The sequence below is a fragment of the Pristiophorus japonicus genome, chromosome 2 (genome assembly GCF_044704955.1).
Source record: "Pristiophorus japonicus isolate sPriJap1 chromosome 2, sPriJap1.hap1, whole genome shotgun sequence".
Taxonomy (NCBI): Eukaryota; Metazoa; Chordata; class Chondrichthyes; family Pristiophoridae; genus Pristiophorus; species Pristiophorus japonicus.
Genome location: NC_091978.1, coordinates 7,289,164 through 7,298,230, shown reverse-complemented (window position 1 = coordinate 7,298,230; position 9,067 = coordinate 7,289,164). Strand labels below are relative to the sequence as shown.

Genomic DNA, 9,067 nt, shown 5'->3' with positions numbered 1-9,067 from the left:
GAAGCAAGTCTTCCTCGATTCCGAGGGACTGCCTATGATGATGATGATGTATCATAAGCAAACTTGGTTACATTACACTCGGTCCCTTCATCCAAGTCAGTAATATAGATTGGAAATATCTATACCCACGACCTTCTGACTCAGAGGGAAGAGTGATAGCTTAAACAAAATTTGAACGTCAAGAAACTCGAACGACATGAACAGGAACTTTTTCAACAGCTACTAAATCCTTAGAGAGGAATAAAGGAGCAACATGTAAGATTCAGATGAAAAAAGCGAGCTTTGTTTAAAATATAACGAACTGCTGTTTGAAGTGATAATGGGACCGTGCGTGTAAAAGGCCCCAGGCCTGACTTCAATCAGCACCAGCCCACTCTGAGCAAATCATTCCAATTCGGCTCCCCTTTCACAATAAACGTTATAATTTCTTTTGAAATCTATAAATGTCGTTCCCTCGATGCTCTTCTGGCCCCTTGCTGCAGGACACAACGTGGTTGACAGGTGAGTGACAGGTGTTGGTGAAAGGGTGCGGAGGAATGTGTTAAACGCCCCCCACAACCGTAGCCAGGAAATGGTGTACTTGCATTTCCATACCTCCTGTCACATCCTCAGGACATCCCAAAGCGCTTCACAGCCAATCAAGTACTCTTGAAGTATCATCGCTTCTCGGCCTTTTGGCTAAGATCATGCGTAACTGACCTGACAGGGGAGTAACCATGACCCCAAAATGGTTCTCCCTGGATCAGGAAGGTGGTTCTCCTATGCTTTTTGGAAATAGGAGGTGTGTGGGGTGCTGACCCATCCACCTCCATGGCACGAACCTGGTATTGCAGTCCTTCCAGGAGCGGTGCAGTGGCTCTAGGCCTTTTGGCTAAGAGCATTGGCGCAGAGTGATCCTTGATGTGTGCAAGGTGACCTCTGGCGTTTGTGATCTGACAAAGAATTGGAAAGATTGGCTACGAAAAAAAAAAAGAAAAAAAAATCATCATGATAGGCAGTCCCTCGGAATCGAGGAAGACTTGCTTCCACTCTAACAGTGAGTTCTCAGGTGACTGAACAGTCCAATATGGGAATTTCAGTCTCTGTCACAGGTGGGACAGACAGTGGTTGGAGGAAAGGGTGGGTGGGGAGTCTGGTTTGCCGCACGCTCCTTCCGCTGCCTGCGCTTGCGTTCTGCATGCTCTCGGCGACGCGACTCGAGGTGCTCAGCGCCCGCCCGGCAGCAAGCTCCCACGAACATAAGTGTGATAATGACCAGATAATCAACAACAACAACAACTTTTATTTATATAGCGCCTTTAACATAGTGAAACGTCGCAAGGTGCTTCACAGGAGTGTTCTAAGGCAAAAATATGACTCCGAGCCACATAAGAAGAAATTATGTCAGGCGACCAAAAGCTTGGTCAAAGAGGTAGGTTTTAAGGAGCGTCTTAAAGGAGGAAAGAGGTCCCTTGCAGTCAGAATCAGGTGAATTTATAATGGGGAACAGAAAAATGGCAGACCAATTGAACAAATACTTTGGCTCTGTCTTCACAAAGGAAGACACGAATAACCTTCCGGAAATACTAGGGGACCGAGGATCTAGTGAGAAGGAAGAACTGAAGGAAATCCTTATTAGGCGGGAAATTGTGTTAGGGAAATTGATGGGATTGAAGGCCGATAAATCCCCAGGGCTTGATAGTCTGTATCCCAGAGTACTTAAGGAAGTAGCCCTAGAAAGAGTGGATGCATTGGTGATCATTTTCCAACAGTCTATCGACTCTGGATCAGTTCCTATGGACTGGAGGGTAGCTAATGTAACACCACTTTTTTAAAAAGGAGGGAGAGAGAAAATGGGTAATTATAGACCGGTTAGCCTGACATCAGTAGTGGGGAAAATGTTCGAATCAATTATTAAAAATGAAATAGCAGAGCATTTGGAAAGCAGTGACAGGATCGGTCTGAGTCAGCATGGATTTATGAAAGGATAATCATGCTTGACAAATCTTCTAGAATTATTTGAGGATGTAACTTCTCCAGTGGACAAGGGAGAACCAGTGGATGTGGTGTATTTGGACTTTCAAAAAGCTTTTGACAAAGTCCCACACAAGAGATTGGTGTGCAAACTAAAGCACATGGTATTGGGGGTAATGTATTGATGTGGATAGAGAACTGGACAGGAAGCAGAGAGTCGGGATAAACGGGACCTTTTCAGAATGGCAGGCAGTGACTAGTGGGGTGCCGCAGGGCTCAGTGCTGGGACCCCAGCTATTTACAACATATATCAATGATTTAGACAAAGGAATTGAGTGTAATATCTCCAAGTTTGCAGATGACACTAAGCTGGGTGTCGGTGTGAGCTGTGAGGAGGATGCTAAGAGGCTGCAGGGTGACTTGGACAGGTTAGGTGAGTGGGCAAATGCATGGCAGGTGCAGTATAATGTGGATAAATGTGAGGTTATCCACTTTGGTGGCAAAAACGTGAAGGCAGAATATTATCTGAATGGTGACAGATTAGGAAAAGGGGAGGTGCAACGAGATCTGGGTATCATGGTTCATCAGTCATTGAAAGTTGGCATGCAGGTACAGCAGACAGTGAAGAAGACAAATGGTATGTTGGCCTTCATAGCGAGAGGATTTGAGTATAGGAGCAGGGAGGTCTTACTGCAGTTGTACAGGGCCTTGGTGAGGCCACACTTTGAATATTATGTTCAGTTTTGGTCTCCTAATTTGAGGAAGGACGTTCTTGCTATTGAGGAAGTGCAACGAAAGTTCACCAGACTGATTCCCGGGATGGCAGGACTGACATATGAGGAGAGACTGGATCGACTGGGCCTGTATTCACTGGAGTTTAGAAGAATGAGAGGCGATCTCATAGAAACATATAAAATTCTGATGGGACTGGACAGGCTAGATGCAGGAAAAATGTTCCCAATGTTGGGGAAGTCCAGAACCAGGGGACCCAGTCTCAGGATAAGTGGTAATCCATTTAGGACCGAGATGAGGAGAAACTTCTTCACTCAGAGAGTTGTGAACCTGTGGAATTCTCTACCGCAGAGAGTTGTTGATGCTAGTTCATTAGATATATTCAAAAGGGAGTTAGATATGGTCCTTACAGCTAAAGGGATCAAGGGGTATGGAGAGAAAGCAGGAAAGGGGTACTGAAGTGAATGATCAGCCATTATCTTATTGAATGTTGGTACAGACTCGAAGGGCCGAATGGCCTACTCCTGCACCTATTTTCTATGTTTCTATGTAAAGAGCCAGCGAGGTTTAGGAAGGGAGTTCCAGAGCTCGGGGCCCAGGCAGCTGAAGGCACGGCCACCAATGGTTGAACGATTATAATCAGGGATGCTCAGGAGGGCAGAATTAGAGGAGCGCAGACATCTCGCGGGAATGTGGGGCTGGAGGAGATTACAGAGATACGGAGGGGTGAGGCCATGGATCGATTTGTAAACAAGGATGGGAATTTTGAAATCGAGGCGTTGCTTAACCGGGAGCCAATGTAGGTCAGCGAGCACAGGGGTGATGGGTGAACGGGACTTGGTGCGAGTTCGGACACGGGGCAGCCGAGTTTTGGATGACCTCAAGTTTACGTAGGATAGAGTATAGGAGGCCAGCCAGGAGTGCATTGGAATAGTCAGGAAATCTGCTGTCGTGATATTGGTTGAGGGATAACACCCGGAGACAACTCCCCTGCTCTTCTTTGAATAGAGCAATGGGTGGGTACGGGCGGGTGAGGTGCGGGGGTTGGGGTGTTATTTTTACTTTCAGCAGGGGGATGGTTTATTGCCCCGTTATACACCCCACCCAATTTACCTTTCCGCTGAGCAAACGTTGCTGTTCTCATGCGAAGACTTACAGTTGTTATATTTTTTTTATGGTAAGGTCACTTAAATTGGTAGACTGATGTACAATTTCTATTTCTGCGCCTAGGAATTTAACAGTTTAATATTCTGTAATGCTGAACTATAGAGCTGTAACAACTACTTTAAAAAAAATGATAGCAAACGTGGTAGCAAATGAGGTACAGTCAAAATGGTGTCCACAGTTCTCACTGCCAAACTGAGGTAGTCACCTTTTGATTGGCTCAACATTCAACTGGAAAGCAGGACTGTAACCAAATGGACCACTTAATGCCTGCATTTTTAATCTTTATCCAAAAAAGGTCGCTCCAAGAGTGACTGACATTTCATTCAAACCCTCACATCAATCCCAGTCATCATCACAGGCAGTCCCTCGAAATCGAAGACTTGCTTCCACTCTAAAAGTGAGTTCCCAGGTGACTGTACAGTCCAATACGGGAATTACAGTCCCTGTCACAGGTGGGACAGACAGTGGTTGAAGGAAAGGGAGGGTGGGGAGTCTGATTTGCCGCACGCTCCTTCCGCTGCCTGCGCTTGGTTTCAGCACGCTCTCGGCGACGAGACTTGAGGTGCTCAGCGCCCTCCCGGATGCACTTCCTCCACTTAGGGCGGTCTTTGGGCAGGGACTCCCAGGTGTCAGTGGGGATGTTGCACTTTATCAGGGAGGCTTTGAGGGTGTCCTTGAAACATTTCCTCTGCCCACCTGGGGCTCGTTTGCCGTGTAGGAGTTCCGAGTAGAGCGCTTGCTTTGGGAGTCTTGTATCTGGCATGCGGACAATGTGGCCTGCCCAGCGGAGCTGGTTGAGTGTGGTCAGTTGGCCTGGCCGAGAACACTAACGTTGGTGCAGCTGTCCTCCCAGGGGATTTGCAGGATCTTGCGGAGACATTGTTGGTGGTATTTCTCCAGCGATTTGAGGTGTCTACTGTATATGGTCCACGCCTCTGAGCCATCCAGTCCAGAGATGACAGCAGTCATTGTGGTCCAAGCTGTAAAGAGAGGATCTGTGGTTTACATGCATTAGACCATCATGATTTCTACTCGACATTAACCGAGAGCTCAGTGTTTGTGTTGCGTTCCTCTCTGTACCATTGTAATGCCAGCGTCTATATTAAAGGGGTCCATTCTGCTCATTTAGTAAAGAGGAGAATGTCACATGGATGAATTCGTCATTTGCTTTACAGGACTGCAACAACAACAACTTGCATTTATATAGCGCCTTTAACATAGTAAAACGTCCCCCAAGGCGCTTCACAGGAGCGTAATCATACATTTGACACCGAGCCACAGTAGGAGACATTGGGACAGGTGACCAAAAGCTTGGTCAAAGGGGTTGGTTTTAAGGAGCATCTTAAAGGAGGAAAGAGAGTTAGCAAGGTTTGGGCAGAGCTTGGGGCCCAGGCATCTGAAGGCACGGCCATCGATGGTGCAGCACTGAAAATCGGGGATGCTCAAGAGGGCAGAATTGGAGGAGCGCAGAGATCTCGGGGGGTTGTGGGGCTGGAGGAGGTTACAGGGATAGGGAGGGGCGAGGCCGTGGAGGGATTTGAACACCAGGATGAGAATTTGGGTCTTAAAGGAGGAGAGGCTGAGGGATTTAGGGAGGGAATTCCAGAGTTTTGGACCTCAGCAGCTGAAGGCACGGCCGGCAATGGTGGGGTGTAAGAATGGGGCGATACACAAAGGGGGCGCACACATCCAAAGTACTTCACTGACTGGGAAGAACTTTATCACCAACTGTAATCTCTAGGCTCGGAATGTTATTTATCGGTGTGGATTGTCTCTGTTTTACTTTATTGCATTTTATGCAGGATTGAATTATAAGGACAGGTTGCATAGACTAGGCTTGTATACCTTTGAGTTTAGAAGATTAAGGGGTGATCGAATCAAGGTATTTAAAATGATAACGGAATCGAATAGGGTAGACCGAGAGAAACTATTTCCTCTGGTGGGCTGACCAGAACAAGGGGCCTAACCTTAAAATTAGAGCCAGGCTGTTCAGGGCGATGTGAGGAAGCGATTCTTCACACAGGGCAGGGGGAATCTGGAACTCTCCCCCCCAAAAGGCCGTGGATGCAGGGGGTCAGTTGAAATTCTTAAGACGTAGATTGATAGATATTTGTTGGGGAAGATTGTTAAGGGATACAGAACCAAGGCGGGTAGATGGGGTTAAGTTACAGATCAGCCATAATCTAATTGAATGACGGAACGGGCTCGAGGGGCTGAATGGCCTCCTCCTGTTGCGATCTTCCCACAAGCGTTCTCCTCTTCCTTCCCAGGCTCTGATGCTTACTCTGATCGGTTCCATGGGAACTGACCTCCCTGGCCAGAGTATGACGGTGTGTCGGCTAGATCATTGTCCGTGGTCTGTTTGTGACCGTTTGATGAAGACAGGATTGAGTTTCCCGCCCGCCATCCGCCATCCATTGATTATCCAGCTGATACCCAGTGTCCAGGCACGCCCGCAGTGGATGGTAAGGTGGGCAAGGTGTCGGAGAAAGGCAGGGTGTCACAGGGGGAGCCAGAGGGGAGGAGAGGTGGGGAGAGGGGAGGTGGGAGAGGGGAGATTGGGAGAGGGGAGGTGGGGGGGGAGAGGTGAGGTGAAGAGAGGGGAGATTGGGAGAGGGGAGGTGGGGAGAGGAGAGGTGGGGAGAGAGGAGGTGGGGAGAGAGGAAGGGGAGAGGGGAGGTGGGGAGATTGGGAGATTGGGAGAGGGGAGATTGGGAGAGGGGAGGTGGGGAGAGGAGAGGTGGGGAGAGGGGAAGGGGGAGAGGGGAGGTGGGGAGAGGAGAGGTGGGGAGAGGAGAGGTGGGGAGAGAGAAGGTGGGGAGAGAGGAAGGGGGAGAGGGGAGGTGGGGAGATTGGGAGAGGGGAGATTGGGAGAGGGAGGTGGGGAGAGGGGAGGTGGGGAGAGGGGAGGTGGGGAGAGAGGAGGTGGGGAGAGAGGAAGGGGGAGAGGGGAGGTGGGGAGATTGGGAGATTGGGAGAGGGGAGATTGGGAGAGGGGAGGTGGGGAGAGGCGAGGTGGGGAGAGGGGAAGGGGGAGAGGGGAGGTGGGGAGAGGAGAGGTGGGGAGAGGAGAGGTGGGGAGAGAGAAGGTGGGGAGAGAGGAAGGGGGAGAGGGGAGGTGGGGAGATTGGGAGAGGGGAGATTGGGAGAGGGAGGTGGGGAGAGGGGAGGTGGGGAGAGGGGAGGTGGGGAGAGAGGAGGTGGGGAGAGAGGAAGGGGGAGAGGGGAGGTGGGGAGATTGGGAGATTGGGAGAGGGGAGATTGGGAGAGGGGAGGTGGGGAGAGGCGAGGTGGGGAGAGGGGAAGGGGGAGAGGGGAGGTGGGGAGAGGAGAGGTGGGGAGAGGAGAGGTGGGGAGAGAGAAGGTGGGGAGAGAGGAAGGGGGAGAGGGGAGGTGGGGAGAGGGGAGGTGGGGAGAGAGGAGGTGGGGAGAGGGGAAGGGGGAGAGGGGAGAGGGGAGGTGGGGAGATGAGAGGTGGGGAGAGGAGAGGTGGGGAGAGGAAAGATGGGGAGAGAGGAGGTGGGGAGAGGGGAAGGGGGAGAGGGGAGAGGGGAGAGGAGAGGTGGGGAGAGGGGATGTGGGGAGAGGGGAGGTGGGGAGAGGGGAGGTGGGGAGAGTGGAGGTGGGGGGAGGGAAGGTGGGAGAGGGGAGGTGGGGAGAGGAGTGATAGGGAGAGGGGGGTGGGGAGAGGGGAGATTGGGAGAGGGGAGATTGGGAGAGGCGAGGTGGGGAGAGGGGAGGTGGGGGAGAGGGGAAAGGGGGAGAGGGGAGGTGGGGAGAGGAGAGGTGGGGAGAGGGGAAAGGGGGAGAGGGGAGGTGGGGAGAGGAGTGATGGGGAGAGGGGAGGTGGGAAGAGGGGAGGTGGGGGGAGAGGGGAGGTGGGGAGAGGGGAGGTGGGGAGAGGGGAGGTAGGGAGAGGAGTGATCGGGAGAGGGGGAGGTGGGGAGAGGGGAGATTGGGAGAGGAGAGGTGGGGATTGTCACGAGATAATGTATAGCGCCCTCTAGCTTGGAGGTATAGGGAGCTGTATTGAGAGAGAGGGTTTGTGAAGGAACACCATCTTACGCTCCACAAAGCTTTCTCAGATCTCCCAAATAAATAGAGTTGTTGAATGAAGAGTGTTCAAGAGATTATAAAATACATGGTGTCAGAAGCAGAGAGTTCCGATCTTTCGTTGAACGCATCTTTGACCGAAGTATTGGAAATGTAAGACTTTTTCGAGCTGATCGAAATCGCCGTTAAGCAGTGCAGTGCAGAGCGTGCTTCCTACACATTGCGCGTGGATCCGTGAAGGGTAATAAATAGTTATAAGCTTGCAAAATAATCTAGAGGCATTAGTAAAATAAACTTAAAGTGGCATAGGTTATTGTAGAGCCTCGATTGAAAAAGTATTTCTACAAATACATAGCCACGATATTTTACTATTAGACTTGTTCTAGTCCTCTGGGTATTTGAACTGTATACATGTATGTGACATACTAAAAGTCCTAAACTGTAGCGAGCTATCATGCATCCACATGGTGGACTTTCTCCCACTCTCCAAACAAGGACTGACTACCATACAACGCGCAACTGCAAGCGACTCCACACTACAACTACATACAATAAATCACAACGGGATGGCCAGAAACTACACATGAATGCCCACCTGAAACGCATGCATACTTCAAAGTTTTGACGAACTCACAACACAGGATGGCATAGTCTTCAAAGGCTATCACTGTGTCATACCAAAATCCTGAGATCCGACATCCATCAGCAACTTCATGCTGCTCACACTGGTGCGAGAGCACTCTTCAACGTGCCAGAGAATCCATTTACTGGCCAGAACCGAACAGTGATATAAAAGACTATGTTTCAAAGTGTGAAACATGTAACACCTATCCATCGAGCAAACCAAAAGAAGTCACGATACATCACGACCTCCCTCAGAGACCATGGGAAAAGATTGGTTGTGACATATTCACATCGAAGACAAAGACTACTTATGCACAGTGGAGTCCTAGTTGGACTATTTCGAGATAGACAATCTGCATGGAAAGAAAGATGCCACTGTCATCATCAAACACCTCAAGGAACACTTCTCTAACCACAGTATTCCAGACAAGGTTCAATCCAACAATGGACCTCCCTTCAACTCAACAGTTCACAAACTTTGCCACAGAATATGGATTCGATCACGCAACAAGCTCACCAGAATATGCACAAAGCAACG

At 50.0% G+C, this 9,067-nt stretch overlaps 1 non-coding gene across 1 annotated transcript; it reads left to right on the top strand.

Moving 5' to 3' along the window:
• Window positions 1–658: 658 nt before the first annotated feature.
• On the top strand, window positions 659–858 carry LOC139251749 (U2 spliceosomal RNA). The gene has a single exon (XR_011591426.1). It is a non-coding gene; the product is annotated as a U2 spliceosomal RNA (small nuclear RNA).
• Window positions 859–9,067: the final 8,209 nt, after the last annotated feature.